At 35.5% G+C, this 24,287-nt stretch overlaps 1 long non-coding RNA gene across 1 annotated transcript in view; it reads left to right on the top strand.

Annotated features, from left to right (window-relative positions):
- Positions 1-24,287, top strand: part of LOC102164930 — a 365,941-nt gene that overhangs the window by 124,670 nt on the left and 216,984 nt on the right. The gene's annotated exons all lie outside the window — the stretch shown is intronic.

Here is a 24,287-nt window from a genome sequence, read left to right as displayed (position 1 = left end):
CACATCAATGGACAGATCCTCTAGGCAGAAAACCAATAAAGCAACACAGATCCTGAAGGAAACAGTAGAAAATTTAGACTTAATTGACATTTTCAGGACACTACATCAAAAAAAAAAAAATCGAATATGCATTCTTCTCAAATGTGCATGGAACATTCTCAAGAATTGATGACGTATTTGGGCACAAAGCTAACCTCAACAAAATTAAGAGCATAGAAATTATTTCAAGTATTTTCTCTGACCACAATGGCTTGAAACAAGAAATCAACCACAGGAAAAGAAATGAGAAAAAAAAAACCTATTACATTGAGACAAAACAACATGCCACTAGAAAACCAATGGGTCAATGAGGAAATCAAGAAAGAAATTAAAAAATATCTTGAGACAATGATAATGAAGACACAACCTCTCAAAACCTATGGGATGCTGCAAAAGCAGTGCTCAGAGGGATATTCATAGCAATACAGGCCTTCCTCAAAAAAGAAGATCTCAAATTGACAACTTAACCCACCATCTAAATAAATTAGAAAAAGAACAACAAAACAACAACAACAACAACAACAAAAAACCCCTAAGGTCAGCAGAAGGAAGGAAATCATAAAGAACAAAGAGGAAATCAATTAAATAGAGATTCAAAAAACAATGGAAAAAAATCAGTAAAAGCAAGAGCTGGTTCTTTGAAAAGGGAAAGAAAATTGACAAACCTCAGGCTAGACTCACTAAGAAGAGGAGAGAAAGAACCCAAATAAACAAAATTAGAAATGCAAAAGAAGAAATCATAGCAGATACTGCAGAAATACTATGAACAATTATATGCTGACAAATTTGACAAATCTGGAAGAAATGGACAACCTTCTAGAGTCTTACAGCCTGCCAAAACTGAATCAAGAAGAAATAGACCAACTGAACAGACCAATTACTAGAAATGAAATTGAATACATCATAAAAACACTCCCTACAAATAAAAGTCCAGGACCAGATGGTTTCACAGGTGAATTCTACCAAACATAAAAAGAGGACCTGGTGCCCATCCCTCCTTCAACTTGTTCAAAAGATTGAAGAAAAAGAACACTCCCAAAGACAATCTATGATGCCACCATCACCCTAATTCCAAAACCAGACAAAGATACCACGAAAAAAGGAAACTGTCAGCTAATATCTTTGATGAATATAGACGCAAAAAATTCTCAACAAAATTTTAGCCAACCGAATCCAACAACATATCAAAAAGAACATACACCATGAGCAGGTAGGATTCATCCGAAGTTCACAAGGATGGTTCAACATACATAATTCAATCAATGTCACACACCACATTAACAAAATAAAAGTCAAAAACCATATGATCATCTCAATAGATGCAGAAAAAGCATTTGACAAAGTACAGCATCCATTCATGATAAAAACTCTCACCAAAGTGTGTAGAGAGGGAACATACCTTAACATAACAAAAGCCATTTATGACAATACCACAGCAAATTTAATACTCAATGGAGAAAAATTGAAAGCCTTCCCACTAAAATTTGGAAAGACAAGGATGCCCACTCTCACCACTGTTATTCAACATAGTATTGGAAGTCCTACACAGCAATCAGACAAACAAAAGAAATCAAAGGCATCCAAATAGGAAGAGAAGAGGTAAAACTGCCACTGTATGCAGATGACATGATACTATACATAGAAAACCTAAGGATTCAACCCAAAAACTACTTGAACTGATCAACAAATTCAGCAAAGTAGCAGGATATAAGATTAACATTCAGAAATCAGTCGCATTTCTGTATGCTAACAATGAAATATTAGAAAAGGAATACAAAAATACAATACCTTTTAAAATTGCACCACAAAAATCAAATACCTGGGAATACACCTGACCAAGGAAGTAAAGGACTTATATGCTGAGAACTATAAAACATTAATCAAGGAAATTAAAGAAGATGTAAAAAAAATGGAAAGATATTCCATGCTCCTGGGTTGGAAAAATTAATATTGTAAAAATGGCCATACTCCCCAAAGCAATCTACGGATTCAATGCAATCCCCATCAAATTACCCATGACATTTTTCAAAGAACTAGAACAAACAATCCAAAAATTTATATGGAGCCACAAAAGACCCAGAATTGCCAAAGCAATCCTGAGAAACAAAAAGCAAGCAGGAGGCATAACTCTCCCAGACTCAAGCAATATTACAAAGCCACTGTCACCAGGACAGTGTGGTACTGGTATCCAAACAGACATACAGACCAATGGAATAGAATAGAGAACCCAGAAATAAACTCTGACACCTATGGTCAATTAATCTTTGACAAAGGAGGCAAGAGCATAAAATGGGAAAAAGACAGTTTATTCAGCAAGCATTGCTGGGAAACCTGGACAGCTGTATGCAAATCAATGAAACTAGAACACACCCTCACACCATGCACCAAAATAAACTCAAAATGGCTGAAAGACTTAAATATAAGACAAGACACCATCAAACTCCTGGAAGAGAACATAGGCAAAACACTCTCTGACATCAACCTTACAAATGCTTTCTCAGCTTAGTCTCCCAAAGCAACAAAATAAGAGAAAAAATAAACCAATGGGACCAATAAACCAATCAAACTGACAAGATTTGCAGAGCAAAGGAAACCAAAAATAATCAAGAATATACAGATGGCAACAAGCACATGAAAAAATGCTCAACATCCTTGATTATTAGAGAAATGCATATCAAAACTACTATGAGGTACCACCTCACAAGTGTCAGCATGGCCATCATTAATAAGTCCACAAATAACAGGGGCTGGAGGGGTTATGGAGAAAAGGAAACCCTCCTGCACTCTTGGTGGGAATGTAAACTGGTGCAGCCACTATGGAGAACAGTATGGAGGTACCTTAGAAAACTGTACATAGAACTACCATATGACCCAGTAATCGCACTCTTGGGCATATATCCAGACAAAACTTTTCCTTAAAAAAGACACATGCACCCACATGTTCACTGCAGCTCTATTCACAATAGCCAAGACATGGAAACAACCCAAATGTCCACTAACAGATGACTGGATTAGGAAGATGTGGTGTATATACACAATGGAATATGAGTTGGCCATGAAAAAATAACAAAATAATGCCATTTGCAGCAACGTGGATGGAACTAGGGACTCTCATCCTGAGTGAAGTAAGTCAGAAAGAAAAAGACAAATACCATATGATATCAGTCATATCTGGTATCTAATATATAGCACAAAGGAACCTTTCTACAGAAAAGAAAATCATGGACTTGGAGAATAGACTTGTGGTTGCCAAGAAGGAGGAGGAGGGAGTGGGAGGGATTGGGATTTGGGATTAAGGGATGCAAACTATTGCTCTTGGAATGGATTTACGATGAGATCCTGCTTTGTAACACTGAGAACTGTGTCTAGGTACTTACAATGCAGCATGACAATAGGAGAAAAAAATTATGTATGCGTGTATGTGTACCTGGGTCCCATGTTGTACAGTGGGAAAAAAAAGTGTGTTGGGGGAAATAACAATAAAAAGTAAATTAAAAAAATAAACTATATATGAATAAAAAACAAAATAAACTAAGAACTTGAAAATAATTGAAATAATTTTCATATAAAATGTACATTTACTGGAGAATATACTTGAATTTAAGGTTGTGCCATATTTAGGGATCTAATTTACCAAACAAGCAAATAGAAATGATTGCCTGGATTCAGGATGATTGAAAATAATTACCAATCATCATTAATAATAAAGTAGGGTTTAGCAGTTTTTCCTTGCCTTTCAACTCTGTATATTGGATGCAGTGGTGAACACAGTGCAGACCTCCTCTGTATTAAGCATTAATAATACTCAGATGAGCCTGTATTTTTATAATGCTACAATCAGAGTCATTAACAATAGTATTTGGTAAATGAGGTCATTATTTCTAGTGGGTTAAAATAGCAAAATGGTTGAGACTTTTTAATTTATAATTATGATGCCATTTTGGGATTCCATTTATAAGCATAATTACTTTTATTTTGTCACCACATCATAGAATTTTGTATTGTTTCTTTAAGATACAGAACATATTATGTATTCTCATAATTTCATAAATTAATATAAATGTTTTAATCTCAGAAGAGCCCTAGTGCATGCACATACCTATAAGGAAGTGCGTAATCCAAAAATTATTTAGAATTCCAAGTTACACTGAAATAGTATTATTTTAAAATTATTGGTTGTTTTTTTGGTTAAATATAAAATATTTATTGATTTAATGAATAGAACTAATATTCTTCTATGTACAAATCACTTCATTGAGATTAGTTATTCTTCAGTCTTTTCTCCCAGTATTTTTAACTTGAATTCCTTAATGATATTGTTTTAATTTTTCAAGGATAACTTTAAATTTTAAGAGCTCAAATCCCTCTTTTCTTTGAGAACAATGATATAAAAATTGTATCTGCATCCATGAGACCATACTTATATAAATTAAGGATTGAATAAATTTTCAAAAAGGGTGAGAATAGAGAAATCTCCTGTGTAGAAGAATTCTAAATGACTATGTAGATACTTCACCCTCAGAGAGGTGGACTATGACTTGGAATGCCTTAGACATGACCTGTGGATAATGACTTTCTTCCAAGGAGTGAGGGGGAAAAATACTTTATAGAAGATAAAGCTGATAAACACTATCTCAACCAGGCGGTCAAGGTTAAAAATTAGCATGTGGAGTTCCTGTTGTGGCTCAGTGGAAATGAATCTGACTAGCATACGTGAGGATGCAGGCTCAATCCCTGGCCTCTCTCAGTGGGTTAAGGATCTAGTGTTCCCGTGAGCTGTGGTGTAGGTCGCAAATGCGGCTCAGATCCCTCATTGCTTTGGTTGTGGTGCAGGCCAGCAGCTACAGCTCCAATTTGATCCCTAGCCTGGGAACCTCCATATGCCTCAGGTCTGGCCCTAAAAAGACCAAAATAAAAAAAAGTCAGCAAGATAAGTCATATTGAATAGTATGTGTTCTTGATATGATATACTGAGAATGATGCTTTACTTTTGTAGTCTTCTTTAAAAGTCTAATCATAACAAAAACATAGGAAAAATTCCAATTGAGGGAAATTCTAAAGAGTACCTGACCAGTACTCTTCAAAATTGTCTAGGTTATCAAAAAGAAGAAATGCTTGAGTAAATATAGCCAAGAGGAATCTAAGGAGAAATGACAACTAAATATAATGTGGTATCCTGGAATAGAAAAATAACATTAGGTATAAACTAAGGAAGTATGGAAATTCATCCCTTGTTGGACAATTCGTTTGCAAAAATTTCTCTCATTCTGTGGGTCATCTTTTCCTTTTCTTTATGGTTTCCTTTGCTGTGCAAAAGCTTTTAAGTTTAATTAGGTCTGATTTGTTTTTATTTCAAGTACTGTAGAAGGTGGATCCAAAAATAAATTGCTGTGATTTATGTCAGAGATTGTTCTGCCTATGTTTTCCTCTAAGAGTTTTATGGTATCTGGTTTTACATTTAGGTCTTTAATCCATCTTGAGTTTATCTTTGTGTATGGAGAGTATAGAGAGTGTTCCAATTTCATTATTTTACATATAGCTATCCAGTTTTTCCAGCATAACTTATTGAAGAGACTGTCTTTTCCCCATTGTATATTCTTCCCTACTTTGTTGTAATTAATTGAAAATATATTTGTGGGTTTATTTCTGGGCTTTCTGTCATATTCCATTGGTCTATATTTCTGTTTTTGTTTTTGTTTTTTTTAATTGTACAATTGCATTATTTAATTATAATTATCATAAATTCTTTGATGGAGAGGAAATCAGAATCAGATGTGAAAGACTTCAGCATTCCAAGAATGATGTCAAATGACCCCCTTCATGGTGGAGTATGCACTTATTTACTATGAGATATATTTCTTCTCCAGAGATTCCTTGTTTGTGTATCAATTGTAGATTTTTGGTTTGCAGTTATTCTGAAGTTTTGATATAAGAGTCTATATGTATGTGAGATTGTTTTAAGTTGTTGTTCTCTTAACTGCAAGTTCATCTCCAGTGTCCTCAATTTGTACCCACCTCTTCTCATGATTTCTGATTTAGGTTGTATAATTGTGCATGGACGATTTCGTATCTTTACTGTATATATACTTTTACTGGTGAGCCTTGTCATTTGTGGCATTTTTGTTTCCTGTTGCTGTCTTTTCTTTCTCTCCTAGAGAAGTTCCTTTAGTATTTGTTGTAAGGCTGGTTTAGTGTTGCTGAATTCTCTCAGCTTTTGCTTATCTAAGAAGGTTTTTATTTTTCCTTCAAATCTGAATGAGAGCCTTGCTGGGTAAAGTAATCTTGGTTGGAGGATTTTTCCTTTCATCATGTTAAGTATATCATGCCACTCCCTTCTGGCCTGCAGAGTTTCTGCTGAAAAATCTGCCAATAACTTATGGGGGTTCCCTTGTATGTTACTTGTTTCTTTTCCCTAGCTGCTTTCAAGATTTTCTCCTTGTCTTTAATCTTGGTGAGTTTGATTAATATGTGTCTTGGTGTATTCCTTCTTGGGTTTATTTTAAATGGTACTCGTTGTGCTTCCTGGATTTAAGTGAGTGGTTCCTTTCCCATGTTAGGGAAGTTTTTGGCTATTATCTCTTGGAATATTTTTTCTGTTCCCTTCTCTCTCTCTTCTCCTTTTGGCACCCTGATAATACGGATGTTGGTGCTTTTAACATTGTCCCAGAGTTCTCTGAGACTCTCTTCACTTGTTTTCAATCTTTTTTCTCTTTTCTGTTCTGCACCGTAATTCTTCTCATCTGTCCTCCACTTTGCTTATTTGTTCTTCTGCCTCCTGTATTCTGCTGTTAGCTGCTTCTAGTGCATTTTTTTATTTCCGTTATTGTATTTTTCATCTCTTCTTGTTTAAGTTTTATATCTTGTATGTCTTTGGTCAGTGTTTCCTGTAAGTTATCCATCTTTGCCTGCAGTTTATTTCCAATGTCTTGCATCATCTTCAGCATCAACAATCTAAAGTCTTTTTCCTGGATGCTGAGAATCTCCTCATCACTTAGCTGATTTTCTGGGGTTTTTCCTTTCTCCCTCATCTGAGTTATAGCTCTCTGTCTTTTCATTTTTATAGGTTTTTGGTGTAGTGACCTTTTTACAGATACTAGAGCTGTAGCCTCTCTTACTTCTGGTGTCTGCCCCCCTTGTGGCTGAAGTCAGTATGGGGGCTTGCTGTAGGCTTCCTGATGGGAGGGGCTGATGCTTGCCCACTGGTAGGTGGAGCCAATACTAATTCCTCTGGTGGGTGGGGCTTGGTCTCTGGATGAGAGTAGAGGCTGCTGTGTGCCTGAGGCTCTTTAGGTAGCCTGTTTCCTGAGGGGCAGGGCTGTGATCCCACCTGGATTGTTGTTTGCCCTGGGGCTTCTCAGTGTTGACTGACAGTTGGGGCCAGATTTTTCCAAAATGTCCACCTCCAGAGAAAGGCAACTGCTGAATATTCCGAGAGCTTTGCTTTCAATGTCCCTCCCTCACAACAAGCCACATTCACCCCTGTTTTCCCAGGATGTCCTCCAAGAACTGCAGTCAGGTTTAACCCAGATTCCTCTGGAGACCTCACTCTGCCCTGGGACCCAGTGCACGTGAAAGTCTGTGTGCACCTTTTAAGAATGGGGCGTCCATTTCCCCCAGTCTCGTGGAGCTTCTGCGCACCAGCCCCACTGGCCTTCAATGCCAGATGCTCCAGGGGCTCTTTCTCTCAGTGCCAGATTCCCACACATGAGGGTTTGATATGGGGCTCAGAACTCTCACTCCTGTAGGTGAGTCTCTGTGAACCAGTTAGTTTTCAGTCTGTGGAGCTTCCCACCCAGGAGGTATGGGGTTGTTTATATCATGAAATCACCCCTCCTACCTCTTGATGTGGCCTCTTCTTTTTCTTCTGGAGTAGGGTATCTTTTTTAAGGTTTCCAGTCCATTAGGGTGGAGATTGCTCAGCCTTTAGTTGTGAATTTTGTTGTTTTTAGGAGAGAAGTTGAGCTCCAGTCCTTCTATTCCACCATCTTAATCCTCCTATATTTCTGTTTTTGCACCAGTACCATATTGTTCTGATAACTGTATCTTTATAGTATAGTCTTCACTCAGGAATCCTGACTCATCCAGCTCCAGTTTTCTTTCTCAGGATTGCTTTAGCCATTTAGGATCTTTAGTTTTTCCATTCATAATTTTTTTTGTTCTAGCTTTATGAAAAATGCCATTGGTGATTTGATAGGGATTGTACTGAATTTGTAGATCACCTTGGGTAGTATAACCATTTTGACAATTCTGATTCTTCTAAACCGAGAACATGGTATCTTTCCATCTATTTGTGTCATGTTCATTTTCTTTTATTGGCATTTTTTAAAAGTATAGTTGATTTACAATGTTGTGTCAATTTCTACTATACAGCATAGTGACCTAGTCATATATATGTGTGTGTGTGTGTGTGTGTGTGTGTGTATATGTACATATATATATATTCATATATTCTTTTTCTCATACTATCTTCCACCATGGTCTATCCCAAGAGATTGGATATAGTTCCCTGTGCTGTACAATAGGACTTCATTGCTCATCCATTCTAAATGTAATAGTTTGTACTTACCAACCCCAAACTCCCTGTCCATCCCACTTCCTTCCTTCTCCCCTTTGGAAGCCACAAGTCTGTTCTCTATATCTGTGAGTCTGTTTATGTTTTGTAGATAGGTCATCTGTGCCATATTTTAGATTCTAAATATAAGTGATATATAGTATTTTTCTTTCTCTTTCTGACTTACTTCACTTAGTATGAAACTTTCTAGTTGCATCCCTGTTGATGCAGATGGCATTATTTCATCCTTTTTATGTTTAGTAGTGTTCCATTGTATACATATACCACATTTTCTTCACCTGTAAATGGACATTTAGGTTGCTTCCATGTCTTGGCTATTGTGAATAGTGCTACAATGAACATAGGGGTGCATGTATCTTTGTAATGAAACTTTTGTCTGGATATATGCCCAGGAGTTGGATTGCTGGATTATATGATAGTTTGGTTTTAGTTTTTTGAGGAACCACTATGCTATTTTCCGTAGTGGTTGTACCAATTTACATTTTCACCTACAGTGGAGGAGAGTACCTTTTCACCACACCCATCATTTGTTGTTTGTAGACTTCTTAGTGATAGCCTTTCTGACTGTTGTGAGGTGGTGCCTCATTGCAGTTTTGACTTGTATTTCTCTAATAATTAGTGATATTGAGCACCTCTTAATGTGTCTATTGGCTATCCATATGTCTCTTTGGAGAAATGTCTATTTAGTTCTTCTGCCCATTTTTCTATTGGGTTGTTTGTATTTGTGTTGTTGAGTTGTATGAGTTGTTTGTGTATTTTGGAGATCATGCCCTTGTAAATTTTATCATTTGCAATGATTTTCTCCCAGTGTGTGTGTTGTCTTTTCTTTTTTTTTTTTTCCCCAAAGGTTTCCTTTGCTTTGAAAAAAACTTTTGAATTTAATTAGGTCCCATTGGTTTACTTTTGTTTTTATTTTCATTATTCTAAAAGGTGGATCAAACAAGATGTTGCTGTGGTTCATGTCAAAGAGCATTCTGCCTATGTTTTCCTCTAGGAGTTTTATAGTATTTGACCTTTCGTTTAGATCTCTAATCCATTTTGAGTTTATTTTTGCATGTAGTGTTAGAGAATTATTTCATTCTTTTATAGGTAGCTGTCCAATTTTCCTAGCATCACTTATTGAAGAGATTATCTTCCTCCACGTTCTTGCCTCCTTTGTCATAGATTAGTTGACCATTTGTGCTTGAGTTTATCACAGCAACTTATAGTTTTTGGAGTATAGGTCTTTTATCTCCTAAGATAGGTTTATTCCTAGTAATTTTATTCTTTTTGATGTGATGGTAAATGGGATTGTTTCCTTAATTTCTCTTTCTGATCTTTCATTGTTACTATATAGGAATGCCAGAGATTTCTAAGTATTAATTTTGTATCTTGCACTTTACAGAATTCATTGATGAGCTCTAGTAGTTTTCTGGTAGCTCTTTAAGATTTTCTATGTATATTATCATGTCATCTGCATGTCTCTTTGCATATTACAAAACATGCAAATGACTCATACACCTCAGTATAAAAATAAACCCCAAACAACCCAGTCAAAAAATGTGCAGAAGACTTTAATAGATACTTCTCCAAACATATAGATGCCAAAAAGCACCTTAAAAGATGCTTACCATCACTGTTAGAAAAATGCATATCAAGACTATAAAGAAGTATCACCTCACACAAGTCATAATGACCATCATCATCAGTATAGGACCATGTCATCTGCAAAATAGGCAAAACAACTCATGCAACTCCAAAATATGCAAACAACTCATGCAACTCAATATCAAAAAAACTGCCAAACAATCCAATCAAAAAGTAGGCAGAAGACTTAAACAGACACTTCTCCAGACATATAGATGGCCAAAAAGCACATTAAAATTTTCTCAACATCGCTATTAGAGAAATGCAAATCAAAACTGTAATGAGGTATCACCTTACAGAGAATGATCATCATCAAAAAGTCTACAATCAATAAATGCCGGAGACAGTGTGGAGAAAAGGGAACTCTTCCATTGTGGTGGGAATGTAAATTGGTGCAACCACTATGGAAAATAGTGTAGAGGTTCCTCAAAAAACTAAAAACAAGCTATTGTATGATCCAGCAATCCCACACTTGGGCATTCATCTAGAGGAAATCATAATTCAAAAAGATACATGCACCCCAACATTTATTACAGCCCTATTTGCAATAGTTAAGACATGGAGGCAACCTAAATGTCCATCAATAGAAGAATGGATAGAGAAGATATGGTACATGTACACAATGTGATATTACTCAGCCATTAAAATAGAATGAAATAATGCCATTTGCAGCAACATGGATAGATTTTAGAGATTATCATAGTAAGTGAAGTAAGTCATACTGAAAGAACAAACATTATGTGATATCACTTATATGTGAAATCTAGAAGAATTATACATGTGAACTTATTTATAAAACAGAAATGCACTCACAGACTTAAAAAACAAACTTATTGTTGCCAGAGGGGAAAGATGGTAGCGAGGGATGAACTGGGAGTTTGGGATTGACTTATGCACACTATTGTCTATGGAATGGATGGTCATGCGGACCTGCACAGGGAACTCTGCTCAATGTTATGTGATAACCTGTATGGGAATGGGTATGTGTATTTTTATAACTGAATCACCTTGCTATTCAGCATAAATTAATACAACACTGCAGATCAAATATACTTTAATAAAATTTTAAAAACAAGGAACAAACAAAACTGAGGAAATATGAATTAAAACATAATTTTTAGTTAATGAAAGGCATTTGCTAGGCAGTCCTTATTGGTATACCAAATTATTTCTAGACTATTTATAATGCTTTCTCAGTCATTCCATTTAATTCAACACTGTGCTAGAACAAATAAAGTGACACCGTGTTCAGATAAAAGACTATCTGTAACAAATACCAGTACATTTCAATTTTTCTTAATTTCACATACTAGGCAAAATCAATCAAAGTGCCATATGGCATACTTGAATAAGAAAAGAACCAACTATATGAAAACTTTGTAATGGGAAAAAGCTAAAGTATAAGTATGTCTAAATTAAAGAGAATAATATGTACATTTGTAAAATATCAAACATAATAACTTAGAATATAAATTACTTGGGATTCTATATGCAACATCTGCCTTGGAGACAAACTGAATTTGAAGATAGGACAAAAAAGACCATTTAATTATGGAATCATGTGCAGTTTTATAAATTACATCTGGTATGATTGAAAACAGACTATTAGGTGACAGCTTCCATACAGGAAACTTTTACCAAATATATAATTTATGGCTCTACTCTATTAGAACTTTGATTAAATTTACTTATGACCCTGGGATAAATGAAAATATATACATCTTCCATTTTGCATAACCAGTGGTATCATCTTAAGAATAGCACCTTCTGGAGGAACCTTATGACTAAAGCACAATTATTTTTATTCTCTGCAGATTGTAGCGCATATATTAGCAGGCATAATCTCTGGTGAATGGCAGCATAATATAGAGAAAGAGGACTTTGGAGAGCCATATAGAAGTTCTGTGTTCTCATAGCAACTTGTGCATACATCAAATTTGTTTGTATGACTGTTCTCTATCTATTGTATAATGGACTTTGTACAGGAGCTGTATCTTGTTTTTCTTTCCTTATTGTCTACATAGTAATTAGGGTGAAACATTCTGATCTTAACTGATTTTAGAGTCAAATGCATAGAACACAATGTAATATATAAATAAAGTCTCAATTCTGCTACTTAGTATCAGTTATGGTAAGAAAAACTACATTTCCTAATGTATAGCAATGAGATAATCAGTTTGTAATAGTTTAATGTAGGGTAGATGCTGAATTAATATTTGCCTCTCCCCAGCCTAGGTGAGGTTGTGGAATTTTTCAACATCATTTAAAGCATTGTTTTTATTTCCATTATTAAAAAATTTTGCTTCTGTTAACATTGTTAGACTCAAACCTTATTTTGAAAGAAATGCTTCCATGTAGGATATCTGATGGACGGGATGGCAGAGAACCTTTTTGATGGTCAGTGATTCAACTTTGGATGTGAAGGGAGAGTGGGTTATAATTCTTTGCTTGGTTTCTTTCAGAAAATGTAACTGAGTTCAGTCATTGGCTTATTTTCCTAATTTTATATAAACTTTACTTCCCTTTTTGATTTTACATTTATAATTGTTTGTAATAAATATGTGTGAAATATAAAATATAAGTAATAAAAGTAAAATGTGGACATTTATATATATATATATATATATATATATATATATATAATCACCACCATCTTGTAAATAAATATGGACAAAGAGTGAAAGACAGAATTTGTAATGTTAGGATAATGGACTTAGATTTTTCAATGTTTTCCTGTGCATTTCTAATTTAAAATGCTTGGTTTTTTTGTTTGTAACTTTTTTCTAAGAAAGAATTGACATAGAGAAGATCATTTGTCTCTTCAATCAATAACTTTCTGAACTACTCTACTCTTAATGTTAACATGTGTATTTACTCACTTTTTTCAAACTGCCTCCATGCTATCCCCAGACAGCATTACTCCAGGATACCACAACACTCTTCCAGAGTAGGAATTTCACACTCATATATGTCAAGGGCCTCTGCAGGGGAGGGATTCTATGAGAAAGGGAGTGATGGCCCTATTACTGGAGTGCGAAGAACCCTAGAAGCATTAAAAATGTATTTCACTTTCAACATTATAGAACATTTTAATGTACAAAGAAGATAAATCTCTGGGGTAAATAGTTTTATCAGCTGGCATTATGCTAGTTCTGCTCTATCTAGAGTACATGTTCTCAACCTCGGGTCTAGAGACAGAATCCATCTTTATTTAGATGGAAAAAATTTTTTACTCAAACATAAATTTAGTATTTAATTATGAATGAAGATCATCAGTCATAGTAATATTAGCAGTAACTATGAGTTTGTCACCATTGTAAATTAGTAATATTTTCATATCATGTTGTATTTGGTGTAAATATCTCAATGTGTTTACAGTGGCTGCTGCTTCAAAATGCAGTACTTAGTTTCAGGTTTGTCTTGTTACTTAATGTCTTACTAAGGAAGATGCATCTCTAATAAGGAAGATGGATTGAGTAAGACACAGTTTGGGATAAGGAGGCTCAAAAATGAGATCAGGAAGTACTTTCAATTTTATTTGTAATATTCTATTTAAGTTAGATGGTGAGTTTATGGATATTCATTTTATTGCTATTCTTTAAAACCTACTTCTTATTTTCCAAGTGTTCTTTTGTATGCAAAAATTTATAACTTGTGAATCTTTTTATAATATTTCTATTAGATGCCAACATTACCTACTTTACTCTCCCCCTTTCTGAAAAATCCCACCCACTGCCCTTGTTGAGCTAGTAGAGCACCGTATGATACTACTGTGTGGGGTAGTTTGTTGGGCTAGAGGTGAACTCCTGACCTATGGAGTAACCTGTGAGGTGCTATGGAGTGATTCTGAGGATGTGGTTTGAAAAAGAGCTGGATGGAACTCATCACAAAATCCTGTATTGAGATAGAAAATTTACCAGTTATAGGCAATTGAATCTAGAGGCTTATATCTTATATGAGATACAGCAAGGGGGTCCCTAGTTGGACCTTGTAGGCCAATAAAACCCTAGAATTATGTGAAAAATTTTAAGTGTATCCTTCAGGAGGCTTGTGGCTTCACCTAGGGTCTCTAATCTAATCTGAGATAAGAATCACTGTGGCAAAGGCTTACAAGTAACCTGAGTAGTTAAATAAAAACAGAGTAGATAGTAGGAGAGACAGAGAAGCTAGGAGTGACAGATGAGATAGAGGTGAATAGGCTGGTGCTCAGAGCTGCCTCTGTTTCTGTCCTTTCTAAGTCATCCTTCATCTTTTGGGAAGTCTTATGAGAAATCTGAGCCTTTCAAAAGAAAGATGTATTTCAATTGAGATCTTTTCCATTCTTTGCATTGACAGAATCCTGTTTATGAAAATGTGGAAATGACACTTAAATTTTTCATTAATGTTCAAATTTGGAAGTTTTCTTTTTTTTATAGGCAAGAAATAGATTTATCAAGATAGGATACTTACAAGGGATGCAAGAAGGCAGGCAAAGAAGCTCTGCCAAATTTGGAAGTTTTCTTGAAGAACATAGTAATTGACAATTTTTTAAAAACTTCATTACTTTGGAGAATAGTTGGAAGGGTTAATTCTTGGCAACTAATTAACTCTTGAGCAAGAATAAAAGAAAGCAAGAACTAATTAACTCTTGAGCAAGAATAATTTACTATTTAAATTATTGAAATAGTACAGAGAAAATCCTCTAAGTCACTTTAGGCATATCAGTAGGGTTGAAATGCTTGTGAGAATTATTTCTCCCCATCAGTCATTGATCCAGGAAGCCCTCCCAGTCACCTTTCAAACTGTAATGTGCTTGGCTGGGCAATAGTTTCACGCAGTGATTTGTGGTTCTCAGGAAAACTCAATGCTTCTGATCACACAAACTCAAAAACAAAAATCAATGGGCAAATCACAATAAGATAGTTATTTTTGAGTTGCAAATCCCTTGTGATTAAACCAGAACGAATTCTGTCCAATAGAAATAGAACCATATTCTTTATTGCACGTCCTGCTACTCGCTATTGTCCTTGCTTTTCTAATTTCTTAAGAATTGTTCATGAATAAAGGGAAGAACTTTCAAAAATATTTAAAATGTTTTTCTAACTGTGCAAAGAATTTATTGGCTCTGTATAATCCAGCCAGTATTTCTGAAGTCCCTTTTAATTTGTGTACTTTTGTAACTATTCAGAGGAGTCATTATCTTACCCATAAAAAGTATTTTATTTTATCATTTTAGGAGACTTTTCCTTCCACACTTATGGAGGCAGTTGTTTTTTTCCAAGTGGCAAAACGTGTAAGAAAAATACATATAAAAAAAAGAAAAATAAAGGAAAATACATATGACAAATTGGTGCCCTCTTGTAATATAGAGTCAATGTCAGTTAGTGGCTCTGAACTACAGAAATCTCCTTAAATTAAGTTAATCTGGTAGAAAGCAAACCAAGTAGGAATTTTTGTTTGTTTTTTCCTACCCTTTCCTGTGATTTTAGGCATTTACTTTCAAAGTGATTGTTATAATGTTATTTGGAAAGTAACTGGTTGTGTGCTTCACTGTCACATGGTTTGAAGTTAAACAAATGTGATTTCTGAAGTTTCATGCAGAGAAGTGTTCTCGAACTGAACTTGAATACTGTCACTTGCCATGCAGCAAAGCCAATCCACTGACACTATGTTGTGATAAAGGAAAGCATAGCATTTATTGCAGGGTGCCAAGCAAGGAGAAGACCCAAACTCCTCAATGGCTTTCAGGGAAGGGTTTTTAAAGGCAATGTTTGGGTAAGAGTTACAGGGTGTGTGACTTTCTTCTGATTAGTTGGTAGGTAACAGGGTGATATTTCGGGAATCTTAATCATTGGCCTTCTGGTTTCATATGTGCTTATAGCATGTAGTCACTGAATGGGGGGGGTCTTAGTTTCTGCAGAACAACTCAAAGATGTGAATCGGATTGTTATGTACATCCCTTGAGAATAAACCAGTACTCCACTTTATTGTGAGAGGAAACCAGGGCTCCATTTTATTGCTGAACTATTGTTTAAGATATCATTACTTTCCTCCCTCCCTCCCTCCCTCCCTCCTCCTTCCCTCTCTCTCTCTCTTTCTTTCTTTCTTTCTTTCTTTCTTTCTTTCTTTCTTTCTTTCTTTCTTTCTTTCTTTCTTTCTTTCTTTCTTTCTTTCTTTCTTTCTTTCTTTCTTTCAGGCTGTGTGCATGGCAAATGGAAGTTCCCAGCCTAGGGGTTGAATTGGAGCTCTAGCTGCCAGCTTCTACTACGGACACAGCATCAGGATCCAAGCCGAACTCACGACAATGCTGGATCCTTAACCCACTGAATGAGGCCAGGGATCAAACCCACGTCCTCATGGATACTAGTTGGGTTCATTACTGGAGAGCCATGATGGGAACTCCTATAAAGCATTTTATATCATACATGGCAAAACCCACTGTAAATAACATATAAATGATTTTTGTTGTGGCTTTTAAGTGCAATTCAATTCAAATGTATAGGCATCTTCAGCTATGCAAGGTTTAAAGTGATTTTTCCAGTCAGTGAAAATTTTCTTTTTTAGTATAGTAATTTAATATTGTACCAGTGATACTTACTTCATTCAGATAATGTAATTTTGATATATAAGCTATGAATTCTGTTAGGCTTAGCTGAAAAAGCAGCTCAAAGTGGACAGTCCAGTAAGGTGACCAAATAATTTTAATCTTCTGAAAAAGTGTCATTAAAAACTTGTCATACATAGGAAACACAGTGGTAAGGTACATTGTCCGCATATCATAGGAAAGATTTCATTATTATAGGAATAAAGGCATTTTGAAAAATATCAAAGGAATGTTCAGCAGTGATTACTGTTGGATCTTTAAGAAAAAGAACAACTCATTATGCTTGACTGCTAGAGAAGGTTATCAGAATTTGTGAATGATTCTCTAATGGGAGCTAGTAAAACAAACTGAACACAAAGAAAAAGAGATAGCTTTCACTAGAATTAAAAACTTGATGGGAGTTCCCGTTGTGGCTCAGCAGGTTAAGAACCCAACTAGTATCCATAAGAATTCAGGTTCAATCTCCGGCCTCACTCACTGGGTTAAGATTACCGCGTTGCCACAAGCTGTGACGTAGGTCATGGATGCTACTTGACTCTGGTGTTGCTGTGGCTGACGTAGGCCTGCAGCTATAGCTCTGATTCAACCCCTAGCCTGGGAGCTTCCATATGCCACAGGTACAGCCCTAAAAAAGACAAACAAAAACAAACAAAAAACTTGATGAAAATTGTGCCTGTTTAATGTTGCAGTTTGACTAGTAGTACATACAGAGTCATTATACTTTAAAAATTGCAGAATGCCTTTGTATACACAGTGTTTAATTATGTGAAAACATAGTTCAGGTAATATTTTGAAAAGGAATACAGCATTTATTATTGGACATTACTATTTATGGGCTGAATTGTATTCCCTTAAAATTCATATGTTAAAGTCCTAACTTCCAATATCTCAGAATGAGACTTTATTTGGAGAGAACACCTTTAAGGAAGCAATTAAGTTAAACTGAGGCCTTAATTGAATCTGACTGTTGTCCTTATGAAAAAAATTAGTATGCACAAGGAAACACCAGAGATGTGTGTACAAAACGAAAAAATTATTTGAGCACATAGCAAGAAAGCAGACATCTTCCAAATAAGGAAAGAGGCCCTCAAAAGAAACCACAGCTTCCAACACCTTGATCTTAGACTTGCAGCTTATGTAGCTGTGAGAAATAAATTTATGTTGTTCAAGCCACCCAGTTTGTGATATTTTGTTAGGGAAGTCCTAGCAAACTAATATACTCTGTCTAATATAAGATACTGAAAGAGGCTGGTTCTAAAATGGCTCTTGTGGAGTTCCCATCATGGCTCAGTGGTTAACGAATCCAACTAGGAACCATGAGGTTGTGGGTTCGATCCCTGGCTTTGCTCAGTGGGTTAAGGATCCGGCATTGATGTGAGCTGTGGTGTAGGTCACAGACACAGCTCAGATCCCACATTGCTGTGGCTCTGACGTAGACCGGCAGCTACAGCTCCAATTCGACCCCTAGCCTGGGAACTTCCATATGCCGAGGGAGTGGCCCAAGAAAATGGCAAAAAGACAAAAGTAATAATAATAATAAAATGAAAATAAAATGGCTCTTATAAATGTAGAAGAAACACTGCTCACCTGTGTCAGCTAGTTATTTGAATTGTTAACAGAATTATAAGAAAAAGTCAGTACTAACTCAGATTCAAGAAATCTAAGAATACATGAAAGTAATTATAGTATCTTAGCCATCATTTAAATGGAAGCTTATATCTCTTTTTAAGAGATATTTCACAGTTAAATTGTCCATTTTATAATGCTTCACGTTAATTCTCATTGTTTTATAAGTAGAGTAACTAGTTGATTCAACAAGAAAAATTTTAGATGCTGCACTGGAAAGGATTACAACACATTATGGGGTTGGTTTAGAAGAATAAAAGCTATTATAGAATATTAAATATGTTCTTTCAGAGTCCAAATTGCCCTCAGTTTGACATCGCTTTATTTTAAATACACAAGAAGCCTCATTTTTTTGTTATTTATTTATTTATTTGTTTGTTTATTTATTTATTTTAGTGCTGTACCTGCAGCATATGGAAGCTCTCAGACTAGTGGTCAAATCAGAGCTGCAGCTGTTGACCTATGCCACAGCCACAGCAACGTGGGATCCGAGCTGCATCTGTGTCTACACCACAGCTCATGGCAACACTGGATACTTAACCCACTCAGCCAGGCCAGGAATTGAACCTTCATCCTCGTAGATACTAGTTGGGTTAATAACCCACTGTACCATAACTCCTTTTTTTTTTTTCTTTTTCATATACTGATTTTTATTTTTTCATTATAGCTGGTTTACAATGTTCTGTCGATTTTTTTTTTTACTACATAGCATGGTGACCCAGTTACACATACATGTATACATTCTATTTTCACATATTATCATGCTCCATCATAAGTGACTAGACATAGTTCCCAGTGCTACACAGCAGGATCTCATTGCTAATCCATTCCAAAGGCAATAGTCTGCTTCTACTGACCCCAAGTTCCCAATCCATCCCACTCCCTTCCCCTCCCTCTCCCCCCGGACAACCACAAGTCTATTCTCCAAGTCCATGATTTTCTTTTCTGTGGAAAGGTTCATTTGTGCTGTATATTAGATTCCAGATATAAGTGATATCATATGGTATTTGTCTTTCTGTTTCTGACTTACTGCCCTGTTGGTGGGAATGTAATTTGGTCCAACCACTATAGAAAACAGTATGGAGGTACCTTAGAAAACTGTACATAGAACTACCATATGATCCAGCAATCCCACTCTTGGGCATATATCCAGACAAAATTTTCCTTAAGAAAGACACATGCACCCGCATGTACATTGCAGCACTATTCACAATAGCCAAGACATGGAAACAACCCAAATATCCATTGACAGATGATTGGATTAGAAAGATGTGGTATATATGCACAATGGAATACTACTCAGCCATAAAAAGGACAAAATATTGCCATTTGCAGCAACAGGGATGGAACTAGAGACTCTCATACTGAGTGAAGTAAGTCCTTTTTTTAAATCTTAATTTTAGATGTCTTTAATACAGTTAATATATCAGTTATTTTTGGTGTTAGAGACATTTAAATCACCATAGACACCATTAGTTGAAATGTCTTTGTTTTTTTTTTTTTAAATTATGGTTGATTTACAGTGTTTCTTCAATTTCCGCTGTATAGCAAAGTGACCCACTCAAACATAGTTCCCTGAACTTTACAGTATTGTACATTCTATTGCCCATCCATTCCTAATGTTATGGTTTGCATCTACCAACCCCCAACTCCCTGTCCATCCCACTTCCTCTCTCTCCCCCCTCCTCCTGGCAACCACAAGTCTGCTTTCCTCTCCTTGTCCATGATCTGTTTCTGTTTTGTAGATAGGCTCATGTGCCATATTTTAGATTCCACATATAAGTGGTATCATATGGTTTTTGTCTTTCTCTTTCTGACTTGCTTCACTTAGTATGAGAATCTCTAGTTCCATCCATGTTGCTGCAAACAGCATTATTTTGTCTTTTTTACGACTGAATACTAATTCCATTGTATATATGTTCCCCATCTTCTTAATCCATTCATCTGTCAATGGGTATTTAGGCTGTTTCCATGTGTTCGCCATTGTGAATAGTGCTGTGATGAACATAAGGGTGCATGCATCTTTTTGAATGAATGTTTTGTCCAGATATATGCCCAGGAGTGGGGTTTATGAATCATATGGAGGTTGTATATGTAGTTTTCTGAGGTACCGCCATACTGTTTACCATAGTACTTGTACCAATTTACATTCCCACCAATGGTGAAGGAGGATACCCCTTTCTCCACACCCTGAGAGCATTTTTTATTTGTAGTCTTGTTAATGATGGCCATTCTGACCAGTGTGAGGTGGTACATCATTGTAGTTTTGATTTGCATTTCTCTAATAAGTGATGTAGAACATTTTTTCATGTGCCTCTTGGCCACCCATTTATCTTCTTAGGAGAAATACCTACTTAGATCTTCTGCCCATTTTTCTATTGGGTTGTTTGGTTTTTTTTTTATTGAGTTGTATGAGTTGTTTATATATTTTGGAGATTAGGCATTTGTCTGTTGCATCATTTGCAAAGATTTTCTCCCATTCTGTGGGTTGTCTTCTTGTTTTTTTTTTAATGTTTGCTTTGCTGTGCAAAAGCTTTTGAGTTTAATTAGGTCCCATTTGTTTGTTTTTATTTTTATTGACCTTTATTTTATTTTATTGACCTCCTTTGTCATAGATTAGTTGACCATGGGTGCTTGGGTTTATCAGCAACTTATAGTTTTTGGAGTACAGGTGTTATACCTCCTTAGGTAGGTTTATTCCTAGGAATTTTATTCTTTTTGATGTGATGGTAAATGGGATTGTTTCCTTAATTTCTCTTTCTGATTTTTCGTTGTTACTTTATAGGACTATAACAATAAGAATTAACTAAGGTTAAACTAGACTCATAAAAATGATCAAATGGTCCAGGATTTTGTGTCACTTACAGTTTTTCTTCTTTTCCCTGGAAAAGTGTAAAATAATGGAGATCATACCAACCACCATGAAAACGCTTTACTACTTTAAAAGCAGATAATATTGTCCTCAGAAATTCATGTAAAAGAACACAGTTTCTTATTGTTTTTATACCAGTTATAAATATATATGAAATGCATGTGTATTTCTCTAATGCTTAAGATGGTAACAGAAATCACACAGAATACTTTAGTAATCTTGTACCCTCAAAAGAAAACAAAACCAAGGTAATGATTTAACCTCTCCATCTCACATCTGATTGTCAGGCTCCAATGTACAGGGCTTAACATGTCCATTCCTTCCTTTTCAACCTTCCTATTTTTAGATTTAAGAAAAAAAATTGGCAAGACTAGTACAAGAAGAAGTCAAAAGGTGATAAAACACTGCAGAGAAGACATTTTTAATGAGTTTTCTAGAACTCTGAAATAAGAAAGATCAGAAATAAGGTTATTATAATGAAACCAGTGTTCAAGACATGTTTTCCAGTATTATTTCTGCCTGTGTACTGCATAATTAGTGGTAGGCAAGTTAGGTAATAAACTGTGAGAAAAACAACATATTTTCCAACTCTGGCTCCTAGCTCTGCTGTAGGCAGCTGGGAATGTTTTCCAGAAATAGAAGATGGCTGTAACAAACAATAAAATAGGGAGTGAGAGCCACAATGATCTCTTTATCACATCTGTCATCACTGCACATACTGACGGATTTTTCTGAATGCCATGTGAATCTGAAGGTAATGTGTCACAATCTGTAGATATGCCAGGTCCTCAAGGATTTATTGCTTCATTAGGAAACAAGGGTAAAACAAATTAAAAATTTTATAAATGAATTTGTATTCCCCGATAACCTGAAATGCGCTGTGATAAACATGTGCTTCAATTACACAAACTTACATCTGCCTTTACTCATTGCTCCTTTTTTTTTTCTCTTAAAGTTAGGTCTTTGTTCCTTATAAATCAGGAATACAAAGGCTTAGTTTGATGATGTTGAAGATTCCAAAACCCAAATGATGAAACTGGCTGGAGGTCTTACTTTTTTTTAGCTGTCTCTTCTTATCAGGTCAGCCAGGAAATTTGACCACGTTGCTCAAACCTGAGGTCTCATCCTTTCATATGGATTAATTACATGACCTTAGGTCTAAATAGGAATGTGTCAGAAAGGGTGCTGATAGAGGTCAGAAAACCTGGGTTCCAGTTAAACTCTTAGGAACTGTAGGACCTTAGAAAATCATTACATTTCACCTGAAGCTGTTTTGAGATTAAGTAAATAGAGTATTACAGGTCATTCATGAAGTAGAAAATGATATTCATTCATTTATTTATTCATATATCTACATAAAATTAAGGCAGCAAAATTTTCCCAATAAAAATTAGTGGACTACACTCAGAGTATTGGGGATCTAGAGCCATTACTGTATGTTCATTAAATTCTTCCAATTGTATGGTATTTACCTGAATTCATCCTTGGCAGTACAAGACTGCCTTGTTAAAGACCTGCTAGTATCCTGTTTTTTTTTTTTTTTTTTTATTTCTAAAGATTGTATCTGTTTTACCTTGGACTGGTCACTGAACCTCTTTCGAACATTAGTATATTTTATAGGAGTACAAAGGGATTGTAATAGATGATTGTTAATGTCCATTCCAGTTTTACAATGTTCTATCAAATTTATGCTGCTCACTCTTTGTTTTGAAATCTGGAACACCAGACACAGAAAGAACCTTAAAACTTGGCATTTCCTGTTTGTATGTGGCTGAATGGAACTGAGATGGTCTCTATCATTGGCCTCCCTGTCCAGTTTATCTTCACATTACAGATTCTGTTACAAAGTTTTGGTCCTAGAGATTCTTGCTTGTTTTTGCCTGACACTTGAAGAGTTATGAGTAAATATTTCATCAGTCAGACTAACACCCAAACTAACCCTTTCTTTTTCTTTCTGTTTTCATGAAAGACCTGTCACAGAAACACATACATACTGATGTCATGGAAACAGACAATCAGTAATTCAAAATTCCTAACTATAGGTTCTGAACCACAGAAGATTGGTTGTCAATATTTCAGATTTTACTCTCTGCCCCTTTTATGATTTGGAATCATGTTAAATCAGTTATCCCTTTTACTTTTTTTAAAATCGGCTAGTGTTCATTGGGCTTCTACAGAGAAACCAAACCAATAAGCTGTTTATATCTACATCTATCTACATATGTCTATTTCTGTCCATCCCTATATATTTATCTATCTAATCTGCCTACATACCTATCTAGAGAGTTATTTTTCAAGAATAAGCTCATGCAGATGTGGAGAATGGTAAGTCCAGAATCTGTGGGTTGGCCAGCAGGCTAGAGAATAGAATTGCTGTTTGAGAGTGAAGGCAGTCTGCTGACAAAATTCTGTCTTCTTTGGGGAGGTCAGTGTTTTACTTATATTTATCTACTTATTTAGGTGTGTGTTTTCTATTAAGGCTGTCAACTAATTGGATGAGGCCCAGCACACAGAGGGAAATCTGATTTAAATGTTAATCTCATCTAGAAAGATACTTTCTCAGAAACATCTAGAATAATGTTTGACTAAATGTCTGGGTAACATGGCCTAAGCTGTACACTTAACCATCATACAACTCTTTACATGTGCTTTATTGTTTTCTTCAGGATGCTGTTTTTAGCCTCCCTTGTCTATCTCCAAGGCTCTCTTATCTACTTTCTCTTGAATATCTCTTAATAGATATTCAGCTACTCTTGAATACCTACCACCTGCATTTTCTTCAGGCCCTTTCATTCCAGCATGTTTAAAACAAAAGCTCCATGATCTTTTCTCTGTTATCTACTATTTTCTTTTATTAATGACAACACTGTTCAATCTAGAAATCTGAGAGTCACTTTGAATTAGTCCCCTTCTTCCTTTCCTTTAATGAAATTCCAACTCATTCATTTATTCAAGATAATGTCCTAGGC

This window comes from Sus scrofa, chromosome 18, assembly GCF_000003025.6.
Source record: "Sus scrofa isolate TJ Tabasco breed Duroc chromosome 18, Sscrofa11.1, whole genome shotgun sequence".
Taxonomy (NCBI): Eukaryota; Metazoa; Chordata; class Mammalia; order Artiodactyla; family Suidae; genus Sus; species Sus scrofa.
The sequence above is the reverse complement of the archived record's forward strand: the minus strand, read 5'-3'. Positions and strand labels throughout refer to the sequence as shown.